At 43.5% G+C, this 14,959-nt stretch overlaps 1 non-coding gene across 1 annotated transcript; it reads left to right on the top strand.

The window, feature by feature from the left end:
- Positions 1-14,653: 14,653 nt before the first annotated feature.
- Positions 14,654-14,735, top strand: trnaf-aaa (transfer RNA phenylalanine (anticodon AAA)). The gene has a single exon. It is a non-coding gene; the product is annotated as a tRNA-Phe (tRNA).
- The last annotated feature ends 224 nt before the right edge of the window (positions 14,736-14,959 follow it).

Below are 14,959 nucleotides of genomic sequence, written 5' to 3'. Positions count from 1 at the left end.
TCAGAGTCTTACATGTGGTTATTTATTGCATAATTTAATTTTGAAAGCCACTGAGACATCAGGTACTACTGTTGTATGGTACAAGTGTGGTACTTTTAGGGGTACCACGGTACAGAACACTAGTTATTTAAATATGATTGATAGATAAATAGGCCCACTTTATTCATCCTGAAGAAGATAGAAGACATCCTGATGTCTTAACACAGATACTACAGTGCTTAAGTACTACTCACGTATATGTTTCTAGGTTTATATTATGCATTTCATACGGTCAAATTACTTTTGAGCAACTAATAAGAAGCGCGAAACGGTATGCATTTTAGTTTCGTTTCGTGCTGGGACCCGTGGATTGATTAGAGATATCAAGTACATACAAGTCATTTTTTAAATGTTGTAGTTCGTCTTGAAAAAATGTTACGAGTACATCATCTATCAACAATTACACAGGTTCTGTTTCCATATTGCGGATTTTGGTTACGTAATATTATGTTCTAGATTTCACGTTGTGAATATATGATTTGGGCAAACAGAGCCGCAAAGAAGTACATTATGGGTGGTTGTTTTTTTTTTGCAGTTTTATCTAGAACAAGCGATGCTTAAACCTTTGTCTGATTCTTGTGAAACTATCCACACGACAGTTACAGTACCTAGGAGTTGACTTCAGTGATGTCACTGATGGGATGTTTCTAAAAATCCATCCTCTGTAAAACGTCTTCTCTAGTTGTCCTGCATATGTATTCGCTAATGAAGCTGTGTGTTCTGAGCCTGGATCTCTACATTTGTGTATGAACCAGCTTAGAGGGCTAAAGACAGCTTGTGTTTAAATTGAGTGTAAGGCAATTTATGCTTCTAAAGTCATGGTCAGCATTTTTGTACTGTGCTGTAAACTTGTTCTGTGCCAAGTCACATTATTTTATAGCGTTTTTATAGCGTTATCAAATCCGGTGGCGCGGTGTTAGTTTCCTGACTCCCATGTCACATGGTCTGTGATTGAAACCTGTAATACCGGTTTAATTCGTCACAGCCAGCACTCCGGTTGTAAAGTAGAAGCAGGCGAGATTTCCAGCGAAAAACACCTCCCCCTTCTTCAGGTGTGAGGGTCTTCTGCTCAGAATGAAACGCTAAAATGTAATGTAGGCTCTGAATGGGTTCAATTGTGATTTGGGCTTGATTAAGGTCGCTGCCTTTCATCTAAAACCCTACTTGAATCCTTCTAAACTAAAAATCAGTGTTAGTGAGTTCTAAATAAAGAGGTATCCAGGTAACAGTGAAACGGGCGGACAGTCTGGGGAGATCGCCCGTTTTCCATGTAAATAGTTCCCTGGTTCCGCACCCCTTGGTGTTTCTCTCGCTCTCTCTCGGGTCACCTGATCATTAGCTCGAAAGATTTGAGTGCTTTGAGTATATTCTAATGGTAGTGGGGGCAGGGTGTGTGGGAACAGGTTTGGTTGAAATTGCATTGGAGATCTATGTTCTTCACACCTGAAACATTTTCTCTGAAAGCATTTTCTTCGCTGTTTAACCGATCTTGTTACAGCATGTTACAGTTTACTATTATTAACCATATTAATTTTAAGTGCTTAATGTAAAATCTTGTAAAAATATATTTTCATTGTTCAAATATACATTAAGTCTGACTATCATATAATAAGTTAAATACAAAACTAAAGAAAAAATAGGGTTAAATATAATTCAAAATATTTTGCTAACAATGTTAACTGTTTATGAATAATAAAATGTATTAGCTAAGGAGTAGGATGGCACAGTTGTTAGTATGTTTTTTGTTTTGTTTCTTTTTCATAAATACAACAGTAGTACCTGATGTCTCAGTGGCTTTCAAAATTAAATTATGCATGCAAACCTGTGAACTAGAAAGATAACTAAGATATCCATCCATTTATAATGGTGGCAAAGTGGTTAGCATTGCTATCTTGCAGCACTGGGGTCCTAGGTTCAATTCCTGCCATCCTGTGTGTGTGGGGTTTACATGTTCTCTCTGGGTTACATGGTTTTTCTCCATATGTGTGATATGACTCCCTCTCGCACTCCAAAACATACTGGTAAGTTAATTAGTTTATGGGAAACCTGGCCCTGGTCTGTGTGTGTTTGTGTCTGTCTGTCCTGTGATGGACTGGCGCTATGTCCAGGGTGTATTCTGCCTTGTGTCCGTTGCTTACTGGGATAGGCTCCAAATCCTCTGTACTGGATAAAGAGATTAGAAATGGAAGTAAAGGCACTGTGTGGATGGAACTATACACAGTGTTAGAAACCCACTATGAAATGGCAGCATCTCACTGAGAATAAAATATTTTATACTGCTGGCTTAAGGAAACAGCCTTTCCACCTCTCTTGCACATCAGTATCCATACCTAGTTATTTAAACAAATTGCCTCTAATTATAAACATCTTAATATGCTGGCTCTGTGGATCCGCATCAGCTATGTTTGCCCATTCCTTCAATTCATGTGCATCCAACACACAGTTCAATGCCAGCAACTACACATAATCTAAAATACAATCCTTATTTCAGTATCTATGTAAACATATAGTCTGTTAACTTCATCATCTTCATCAAAAGTATGCCTAACCCCATTAGGAAGTGTTCTTGTTATAAGTGTATTCCTCAGCTTTCCCCAAACTATCTTCTTCTTGCCAACATCTCTAGTCTTTTATCCTGCAATAACTCAGCCAACACTTAAATCTCCAAAAGCTGCTTGTGTTAATTTCTTTAAATCACAAATATCATGTGTAAATACTGGCCATGTAATACTCTGCATTGTGGAATAATAGTTTATTTTAAAGGGAACTAGAGAAACTAAGAACTAGAGAAATCAAGAAAGGCTTTTTTTCTAGAATTAATAAATGCACATCCTGTTCACTGGGGAAATTAAATCCACACTGAGCAATCTTCAATATGTTCACAATATGACAGCAAGAATCCTATCAGGGATGCATTACACCTGTTTTCAAGTCCTTCCACTGGTTACCTATCAGATTTCGAGTCAACTTCAAAATCCTTATCCTCCTTATGTACTGTCCTACAACTGTTATTATTGATCTCCGAATTATTGTACTTGACATGACTTCATTCAGCCTTTCCTGAACGTCTATGACAGGCAGAGAGAGTGCTGTTTCTGGTGCAATCTTTTACAGCTGACATTTCACTGTTTTAAACGAACAAGAAATTAGATTGCTCATAAATCACTTATTCTATATAAACACAGCGTAATTGCCCTCCGAAAATCTTCTTTTTCTTGTTCGTTTTAGAGACCTTGATCGAAACTGATTTTAGATGTCAGAAAGGATTTATTTTCTCTGTATTTCCTACATTGCTTTGTCGAGATTTTAACTTTATATCTAACTTTATATCTAGGCTCAGATTTCAACTATAAATCGTACAGTAATTAATAGCAGTAAATACTGATGTTTATACATAAAAAAGTCATGCCTTGGAGTATAGACCCCCAAAGGAATGCCATAGACTCAAACTGCAAAATAAACACATACAGAAAGAAAGTATTTGTATTGTAATTGCAAATCCTGGTACTGTATGAGTGATTGGTATGACTTTCCTCATTACAAATCTCTTATTAGAATTTAAATTTCTCTGTAACTCCAGGTCAGAACAGAGAAAATGTAACTGCCTTAAGGAGTTTACGATTATGAAAAATAGAAGGATAAGCATGATACGTATGTCTTCTGTCATTTTCTAAGTCATGTTACTGAGCACCAAATCTTATTGAGAATATGAATCCATTTAAGGTTTATACCATTAAAGTAACGGTTTATTCCATGCTGAAAATGTTTGTACCAGACTTTTTTGAGGCCTGTTTAATTGTGTCTGAAGGGAAGAAGGGAAGATATGTTCAAAATATCGCAAATATCGATCATGTTGCGATATTTTGAAATATAAAAGTCAATTGATTGTCCATAATATCGCTATTCTATTTTTTCGAAGAAATGTTTGTTAAAAGAAAAGTCCGGCACCAGCTGTATTTGAACACACAACCTGCCAGTTGGTAGTCACGCACCTAGACCAGTCGGCTACAAGACAGCTTGCATGAACAGGCAGGCGAAACAGCCCTACACAGCCCTGCCGCAGTACACGGATATAATCATACCGTTATTAAATTCTTTAGATACGCGATTCCATATTATATTCCCTTTTAATCAAATTCTAAAAGTATGCTTGTTGACTCCGGTATCACGTTAGTTAAAGACTTCAAAGCTTAAAATGTTTAGGGAGAAATGGAATACTGGTGTGTATTTTTTTCTTTAAAGTACCAAGACCAGCTATATACTGTATGTTTATGTTCCAAAATTAATATCGTTTATGGCCTTCACACGCGTTACAGTATGCTCCTATTCTTTTTATGCTCAGCTACTAAGATTTCCCTTCAGTGGTAAAATTCAATATCTACAACGGGCACAGCAAAGACGTTTACTGTAAGTCTTTCTACGACAGACCAACGAACCACGAGTGCCCCTGTTGGTCAACCAATCACTTACTGCGGTGCCACGCATCATCTTGCGTCATACTGAGCGACGTCACCTGCGGTACGTGTCTGTGACGCGCACTTTGAATGGCTGCATCTGTATCTATGTGAAGCTTTTGAGTTAAAGGTTATACTGCATCCAATCTAAGTTCTGTAACAGAAAATAATACAACCCCTCTTTTTATGATTTCATGCAAATCCAGAATTAAAAAATCCCCATTTAAATTCATTGTAGTATGGTGTGTTCTTTGCCAGGCTACAAATTTTGGTACCAGAAATGGGGTATTCTGAGCATTTAGATGAAACTTTGGATGCCGTATAAGGTAAAATAAATAAAAAAAAACGGTAGTGGTGAAGAGCTGCAATGCGGGTGTCTGGTCTGCCCAGAGAGGTGGGGGAAGGGATGTCCAGAGCAGGGACCCAGGAGAGGATCGCCAGCAGAACCAGCATTCTGGACTGTTCTAGTGCACGTTGGCAGATACTTTAGTGCTATTTATCACTTTCTGTAGTCAGTCACTGAGTTTGAGTTTGTAGGCATCCTCTCATGAGGCACCAATAAATGTAGGGGTTTTGTGCATTACAGGGACAATTATTAATTGTAGCAGTAAGTCACAAAATGATTCTTTGATGGCTATTAGAAAACCAACCTTGCGGGATTACACACACGGATACTATTACACGACAATACATTTATTAAGGCATAAAATGTGTATATAAACATAACAGATCTTATAGTGAGGGTTAGCAGAATACAAAAGGTATATATTCGATCACGAAGAGTTACAAACCAAGAGGGACATACATTCAGTATACCATTCATTTATACCATTTCGTTAAAAAAAATCAAAAGCTTTGATTTCAGTTTCTACACTAGATACTCAAAAGCAAGTACATCACTCATAGGAATTAAACTGATATCAACTGGGGTTGAGGTAACAATTGAATTCTCGAGCTGTAACTCAGAATATTGAATACTCATCCAATCTGTGTGGATTCAGATCTCCCGCGGACACAAAGAAACAGTGGCAGGCTTGTTGCTGTGTCCAATCAGCATTCTCTGGCCTAGTGTCAGGCAGTGCTGGTTTGGCATGAGGGAAGTGGGAGAGATTCCTGCTGCAACGCTCTGGTAGTAGGCTCTCTGAAGACCGGCTAGTTAGTTCTGGCTTACTAGTGAGAGTTTGTGCACATGAGAAAAGTGACTGCGGGTCCAAGCAGGTCACACTCTTTAGACAGGAAGAAGACCGGTTCGTTCCTGATGTATTGCTAGTTCTGAATCCATACAAGAACGATTCTATAAAACGCTCACCAGATTACGTTTTAAGAAGGAACTGCAGCTCAGGTTCAGCCAAGATCTAAACTCGGATGGCAGGATTCAGAGTCCAGAGTGCGGACTGATGGCGCACGGAGGGTCCATATAGATCCCTCAGTGATCTTCCGCGTGTTTAAACCGCCAGCGTGTGACTACCCTGTCCCCGTGACCTCATTGCTCTGCTCTCGCCTCTGTGCAGCCGAGCCCGACTCATGGTAAAGTGAAAAAAAAAATGCCCTCAAAGTGTGATTTTCTCTGGTGCGAGGATAGATGTTACCTTTATATCACTGAACAGAATGTATGAGATGTGGCGGCTAGGTTTTTATCCTCTTTAAAAGATTAAGGACTGGGGTGAGCGTGATTCACCACCCTAAGAGCCCGATGTGCGGACCGATTAAGCTGCATAGACTTGGTCATTTAACTATTCTCCATTCGCAGGGTTAAGGTTAATGAGAAAACATTGCTGACTTTTTTTTGCCAGCCACGAGCGCAGATTAGCAAGGTTTGTATTTCATCTTTTGCAAGTTGCATCCATTTAAAAAAAAGTCGTTCAAGACAGGAAATGAATACTTGCATTTAATTAAGTCTAGCCGTAGGAGGTTGTCCATAATGACCAGTTCTGTACGAGAAGACAGAAAAAAAAAGGCACTGCTGGGATTCGGACCCAGGATCTCCTGTATACTAGGCAGGCACTTTAACCAACTAAGCCACAGCACCCCTGGAGTGCTGTCCTTTTACACCTACTTGGACACACCACTCTGAGACATCTGCATTCGGTGCGCGCTCCGCCTGCTCGCTGAGCAAGTTGCCACCTTTACATACAAAAGCAACATCAACACCAAGAGAAAGGATGACAAATGGCTTTAATCTGGAACTTTTCATGTCCAAGGAGCTCAATGTGCTTTCCGTGTACAACAGGGCCACTGAACTCCACACCGGCCACTGAAGCACAGCAGTGGCTTGGTGGCTTGACATCTCTCAAAGAAAATGTTGAAATCGCATGTGGAACAGAAAAATGACCCTTCGAGTACAAGGGAAAAAAAAAGATCATCTGGAGCACGCCAACACATGTACGGACAGCCCAGTTGCTTCAACAAGGTGGCCAAGTGGTTAAGGCAATGGACTGCTAATAAATTGGGCTTTGCATGCATGGGTTTGAATCCCATCCTTGTCACATTCAGCATCTGACACATGTGCCCATTCAAAATTGGTCTTGCTTTCTTTTGCTCCGGTACTAGAGCAGTACATTTTCTAGCTGTGGCTGAAGATGGTATAGTAGGCTAACATCGGTATCGAGCAGTGACAGTAACAGTATTTACTGAGAGAGAGAGAGGCAGCTCAGAAGATGAGCTCCTAATTTCTTTGAGATTTTATTGTTTTCTGTAACTGAACAAATAGTCTAGGAATAAGGCAACATCTAACAAAAACTAAAGAAAACCAAAGAAGTAAAGAAAAATAATTGAAATTATCATTGAAAAAAAACAACAAAGCAAACATCTGAAAATCTGAAGACCAACTATAAGACACAGCTACACCTGAAGATAAAGGACCTGAGGAAAAACTTCAAAGAGAAAAATCTTGAAGAAATGAAGAGGAGCAAACAGAAAAAAAGGAACAATTAAAACAAGGAAATAGAATAAGAAGACAAGAAAGAAATAAAAAGTACACCAAAGGAAACAAGAAGGAAAGGGAAAATACAGCAGCATCAAGAGAAGCCAAGAACTCAGCCATAAGCACAAAAAACAACTGGTAAGCCCTGATCTTTCTTCTCCTTATTTGAAGAGGCCTCTAAAATTGAACTGATTTACTAAATAAAAGTAAAAAAAAAGTCTTTAGAAAAAGTTACCCTAAAGTTTAAACTAAACCAAATACCACTTGGGCCCATTAAACTCAAAAGGCCAAAGTTGAAGAACCTGTTCCCAAGCAACAGTGGGGCTGATTGTATTCAAAACGCCCTAGCCAGGCTGTCTTTTTGTTCTTCTCACCTGGGCCGATTGTATTTAAAAGAAGCAAGATGAGTACAGAGCAGAAGACAGCCCCACTGGACCAGCCCTGCCCTCTCAGCACAGTACTCCAATACCCTGAGGACGCGATAACCGTTAAGACCAGGAAACAGTACAAAGAGACATGGATGAAGGAAAATCCAGAGACCCTTATCGCTGACTACTGCCAGGCAGGAGAAAAACACATTAAAACCTACTCTTCTTTACTGAGCACCCAAATGCCTGGCACACAGCTGTGTGCAAGACATATACAAACACCACGAGAAGGGGCATCAGCAAAGGCAGGCAAATCTCCATAGGGGGTGACAGCGAGCTAGAAGACACTGTCTTGACCGTCAACACTTACCACAATGGTACAGTGATGATAAAGGGCAGTGAGGCTGCTCTGGAGCTATTTGAGGAAAAGTTCACGGACCTGAAATCACAGGCTGACCTGGAGAAACCTCCCCCAGAAACAGGAGAGAGACCCAGTAGCCTGATGCCTACCACACCGGAGAGTTCAGCTCCACCTGACTCTGAGCCCATGAACACAGCCACAGCTACAGAACAGATCAGCAAGAGTATAGCCCTAGGCAACACTGAATCACACCACCCAGACACACACGGCCCACACCAACCCCCCTATGACCACAGCACATCGCGCCTCCTGAGAGAGAAACTCTCTGCTCTGGAGCTGGACTTCACTGAGTCCAAGGAACTGATGCTGGGGAGACTCACAGAGGGGCAGACAGCACAACAGCTAAGAGACGAGGTTAACAAACACAGGAACGAATGCAAAACCTCCAACAAACAGCTCAGGGCACAGATGGAAGAGTTGCTGCAGGACAACAGTAAGCTGCAGTCGGAAGTAGCAGAGCTGAGAGAGGAGGTGCAGCTCGCGGAGAGGACAAGCAAGACCCTCAAAGAACAGCTGAGGAAACTCACTACTTCCCACTGCAGCCCCGACTGCAACAGAACAGCCCTGAGGCCCAGAACACACAACACACAACACCCACCCCCAACCCGCAAAGACACACCGACCCCCACACAACCTGACATTCCTACAACCCCCACCACCAACTCCCACTTACCCAGTACCCCCACCGTAGCAAACACCACACCCACTGCACCCCCCGGCATCCCAGATCCACTCACAACATCACTGCCCAAAAGCACATCCACCTTGCCAAACACTCAGGGTGACCCACACACACACCCAGTCCCAGAGACGGCCCCACCCAACACCTCCACCTCACACACTGCACCCCCCATGCAGCCCCCCGCCTGGCAGCACACCAGACACCAGAGGCAGATTTACGGAAGTAGCCCTTCTCATTGACTCCAACGGGAAGTACATTGATGAGCACAGGCTCTTCCCGGGACTACAAACAGCAAAGCTCTGGTGTCCGACGACGGAGAAGGCCCTGCAGCTGCTGTCCAGGTCTGTCCTGGGAGCCCCACGGCACATCATCATCCACACCGGCACCAACGATCTGAGGACCTGGAGGGAGCAGGTGGCCCAGTCCATTAGGAGAGTGGCAAAGAGGGCCATATAGGAGTTCCCTCGCGCCCAATTGTCATCTCCACCCTGCTGTCAAGACAGAATGAGCAGCACCACACCATCCAGAGAATCAAAGCTGAGATCTCACAGTGCTGTGCCCTGCTCCCAAACGTCCACCTGGCCCATCACCCCACCCTTGGATCACAGCATCTACGTGACCATAAAAACCTCAAAAAACAGACCATCGGACTCTTCACAAAAACTCTGAAAGACACCACACTGGGCAGACACCGAAACAGCACCCCAGAGAGAAACAGCAGGACTACCAGAGGAACACCCCAACACCCACACCCCCACCCCAGACCAGCTCAACCCACAAAGAACAGAACCAGCCCCATCCTACAGCCCTCCAACCCAGACCAACGACCGAACGGGACCAGAACCAGCGCCTCACCCCACGCCCCTCAGCCAGACCAGCAGCTGAACCAGGCCAATCCACAAACCCCCACCCAGCACAACAGCAGAGCTGGACCGAGCCCCTCCTGCACAGCTACGCCGCAGCCCTGGCCAGACCAGCAGTCCCGAGCGGTTTGGAGCTGGGAGAAATCTGGCAGCTCCTGAACCTCATCTGCACCCGGCTTATGAGCTAAACTACCACTACCCACAGCGACAGACAATACTGTTTTTGTTGATGATGTAAATGTCCGACACAAATTTGTTACAGTTCCAGAAAGCAAAAACAAACTGCAAAGATAATTCAAACGATAACAATGAGATCTCTAACGATAAGTATATGGAACATTTAGGGTCTGGGCTCGTCAGCATTTGGGCTGAAGAACACTGATCCTGACTTTATGAAGAATGTAAAGGAGACAGACATCATGATCCTACAGGAGACATGGTGTCGGGGAGACTTGGCTACCCACTGTCCCACCGGCTACAAGGAGATCATGGTGCCCTTTGTCAAAAAAAAAACAAATCACCCGGGACAGAGACTCTGGGGGGATCATTGTGTGGTACAGAGTGGAGCTCAGTCACTCCATACAATTAGTTAAGAGAGAAGAGTCACAAGTTTGGCTTAAAATCAAAAGAAATACCATATGTACAGAAAATGAGGTTTTTCTGTGTGCTGTCTACATCCCACCCTCAGAATCCCCTTAATACAGTGGGGGAATTCTCCCCAGTCTCCACACGGAGATCGGTCATTTCCAGGGCCAGGGAAACGTGCTGCTCTGTGGTGACCTCAATGCACGAACAGGCACACTGGCAGACTTTACTAACACACAGGGAAACACTCATGTATTCGGACAATCCCCTCTGTACCACACACCAGTCACCTCACACAGGTGCAGCCATGACACCACGGTCAACAGCACCGGGTGCGAACTGCTCCAGCTGTCAAGGGCTGTGCCTGTACATCGTCAAAGGCAGCACTAGAGGGGACTCTCTTGGCAGGTTCACCTTCAGCTCAGCTCTGGGCAGCAGTGTGGTGGACTACGCCATCACCGACCTGGACCCCTCCTGTATCAGTGCCTTCACTATCAGGCCACAAACTCCTCTCTCCGACCATAGCCAGATCACACTCTACATGAAGAGAGCACACCAGCACAGAGACACACTGACACAGCCCAGCCAGCTGTACGACCTCAACCAAGCGTACAGATGGGACACAAACAGCCTAGACAGATACCAAACTGTACTGGGCGATGAAGAAATTCACATTCCTAAACACTCCGTATCAAACCAACAAATTAGGCATAAACTTGGCCACACAAAAACTAAATCACCTATTTCACAAACTGGCATCAAAATCTAAACTAAAAACAACTAAATCAAAAAACTACCAAAAAACAAAAGCAAAAGAAAAGTGGTTTGATAGGGAGTGCAAAAACATCAGAAATGCACTACGAAAACTCTCAAATCAAAAACACAGACAAACACACAACACAAAACTACACCTCAGCTACTGTGATACGGTAAAACTTTACAAACACACGCTGAAAAAGAAAAGAAACACGTACATAAACAAACAACTTGCAGAAATTGAGGAGACACTAAATCAGAACTGTTTCTGGGAGAAGTGGAACAATTTAAACAAATCAAAACCAGAAGAATTGGCCATCCAAAATGGAACAATCTGGCAAACATACTTTGAAAATCACTATCAAAGGCTCCCAAATACAAATCAATCAGACTAAAACACCATTTATGAAAAACTCGAAATTTTTGAATTGGCTATCAAAGACAACCAAAACCCCTTAGACTCCCCTATCACTGAGCAGGAGCTACTAGACAAACTCCAGGCCCTCAGACCACGCAAAGCCTGTGGCCAAGATGGAGTCATAAATGAGATGCTGAGACACAGCAGCCCAAAGTTGCAACAAGCCCTGCTCAAACTCCTCAATCTTATCATGACAGCCGGATGTTTCCCCGAGGCCTGGGACCAAGGACTGATCACGCCCATCTATAAGAGTGGAGATAGACTCTATCCCAACAACTATCGGGGCATCTGTGTGAACAGTAACCTGGGGAAGGTATTCTGCAGTATCCTAAATACACGAATAGTGGCCTTCCTTACCGAACACAATGTCCTGAGTAAGAGTCAGATTGGCTTCTTACCAGATCACCGCACATCTGATCACATTTATACCTACACACACTGATAGACAAACACGTCCACCAAAAATACAAAGGAAAAATTTTTGCCTGCTTTGTCGATTTCAAAAAAGCATTTGATTTGGCATGAAAGATTGTTTTATAAACTACTCCAAAGTGGCATAGGAGGCAATGTGTACGACATAATTAAATCAATGTATTCAGAGAGCAAATGTGCAGTGAAAATTGGAAACAAAAGGACCAAATTCTCCACCCAATGCCGTGGGGTGAGACAGGGCTGCAGCCTGAGCCCAACACTGTTCAATATCTATATCAACGAATTAGCAGGAATGTTGGAAAAGTCTGCAGCTCCTGGTCTCACACTACACGACACAGAAATCATGTTCCTGCTCTATGCAGATGACCCGGTCCTGCTGTTGCCCACAGAACAGGGGCTGCAGCAGAACCAGGCACTGCTAGAGCAGTACTGTCAGACCTGGGCACTGACAGTCAATCTGGACAAGACCAGAGTTACGGTTTTCCAGAAGAAAGCCAGACCTCAGGGAAACAGGTACAAATTCACACTCAACAGCAACACATTGGAGCATACATCCAGCTACACATATCTCGGTCTCACCATCAGCTCATCTGGGAGTTTTGACCTGGCAGTGAAGGCACTGAGGGAGAAGGCACTCAGGGCATTCTACGTAATAAGAAGGAGGCTCTTCAACATCAACCCACCAACAAGAATCTGGCTCCAAATATTTAAAAGTGTAATCCAACCCATTGCCCTATACGGTAGTGAAGTGTGGGCCCCCCTCACAGTCCAGGAGTACACTCAATGGGACAAACACCCCACTGAAACTCTGCACATGGAGATCTGTAGAAACATCCTCCATGTGCAGAGAAAAACACCTAACAACGGATGCAGGGCCAAATTAGGCCAGTACCCACTATTGATAAACATACAAAAAAGATTATTAAAGTATTGGCTACACCTAAAAAACAGTGACCAAAATTCATAACACCACAAAGCCCTGCTGAGCCAAGAGCTGAGCCCAAAACAGAGCCCCCTGAGCCAGCTGGTCCTGAGGCTCACTGACACAAGCCACACCGACACTAACCAGCATCAGGACAGCACTGCTAGAGCACCACAACTCAGACTCAACCACATCACAGACCAAACAGCAATATCTCACACACTGGGACACACACACACAAACACAACATAAACTGCAATGCTACAGAACCCTAAACAGGCAATACACACAGGCCGAATATTTGACCAAGATAAGAATCAACAAAAAGAAACAGACCCTGAGGAAGTAAAGGCTCAGTGACCACAGCCTGGCAATAGAAACTGGGCGACACAGGCAGACCTGGCTGCCCAAAGAGGACAGGCTGTGCTCCCACTGCCAGCGGGGAGAAATAGAGGCAGAGGTGCACTTCCTACTGCACTGTGACAGATACTATGGGATTATAGAAACATCCTTCCCTAAATTCAGAAATCTAGTCCCAGAGTTGCCACACCTGCCAGATCACAATGGGTCCCAATCCTACTGGGAGAGGGAGGAGGGAACTCAGTTGAACTGGCAGCCCAGTATGTGATCTCCTGTCACAGCCTGAGGAACAGTGAGCCTGTCTCCCAATAATGCTCAATATGTTTACAGTATATGTAAATATTTTATGACATGTCTCTGTTGTAAATGTCTGTAACATGTCTGTAGATTTTATTTTATGTTTTGTTCTATGTTAATGTTATTATTTTATTTGCTTTGGCAACACTGATTGTACCCATCGGTCATGCTAATAAAGCACCTTGAATTGAATTGAATTGAACAGTATTTACGTGCCACTGCTCCCAAGTGGCTCAAGACCGCTCTTTCACTTACTTGCAACGCAAACGGAGAAAGCAATTTTTGACAGTCTCTCGAGAGACTGCGCTAGGTGTTTAGAGATAGACTTTGTCAGTTCCCCTTGGATTGATGGCCTCTCAAATAGTTTGTGATTCCTCTAGACGTTATACAGTACAATCAAAAGCGCAACAAAAGTGTTTTCCGTGGAGCAGGTTTCAGACCCGTAGACCAGTTTTATTTGTACAGCAGGACGCATTCCCAAACGCGAATCTCCTGTTTTAGAAATGCTTTGGGCGGCGTGAAATGAAAATAAGAAATCAATTCCAGATGCACATGGAAGCAATCAAGTGTTTCATCCGAACTGTTTCAAAGACTGCTCAAGAGCTTTCCTTTCATAAACGCGCAACGATTAATGATGGGGGTGCACCCTTCAATGCGCCTTACATCTCTAGGTAGTGATTGAGACGATTCGTAGCGTGTGCTCATTTCCATATATGCCCCGTGTTGCAGTGGTAGGATGACGTAAAATACTGCTTCGACACGTAACGGCATTATATTCAACTGCAGGAGCTGAGGGCTTTCATAAGCGCGTAAATCAAAGGCAATTCCCGCGTCTAACACTAATGTAAATGCTTTTCAAAGTGCAGTGTGGTGCAGCTTGTAAAATCCTTGTTCACATTTCTCATTTGTTGATGTTTTTTCTGTCTGCCAAAGTTGCATTTTGACATCCGGACGGGGAGACTTGATCATTCGAACGTGAAGCTGCCCTTAAACCCTCTGAGGCGTATCTGTCTGCCGGCATGTATTTTGTCAAATATTTTTTTTGAACGGAGAGCGACTTTGAAAAGGTTTCCGCAGCCACCTCGCACTCCATGTTAGATTGTAGGAGGAATGCAGCGGCAGCAGAGCTTGCTGTAGTCGTAGCCGAGTGGTTAAGGCGATAGACTAAAAATCTGTTGGGGATTCCCCCTGCAGTTTTGAATCCTGCCGACTACGGCGTCTGCTGTACGTCACCGTATGCCTGCGCGGCAAAGGCAAAGTGCCGCTTCCCCTTTTTCTGGTACTATAAAAACGCTAAATCGCTTGGACCCTCTGCCATGGAAATCAATTCTTCAGATAACAACACGTTTTGTGTTCGCACGACCGGTGTTCTACTTATGCCTTTGAAAACCTAATAAAGCTGAAACAACCGACACGATAGGTTCTTGTAAAGCACTCCT

The sequence above is a fragment of the Atractosteus spatula genome, chromosome 28 (assembly GCF_055471065.1).
Source record: "Atractosteus spatula isolate fAtrSpa1 chromosome 28, fAtrSpa1.hap1, whole genome shotgun sequence".
Taxonomy (NCBI): domain Eukaryota; kingdom Metazoa; phylum Chordata; class Actinopteri; order Semionotiformes; family Lepisosteidae; genus Atractosteus; species Atractosteus spatula.
This window is presented reverse-complemented; position numbering and strand designations above follow the sequence as displayed.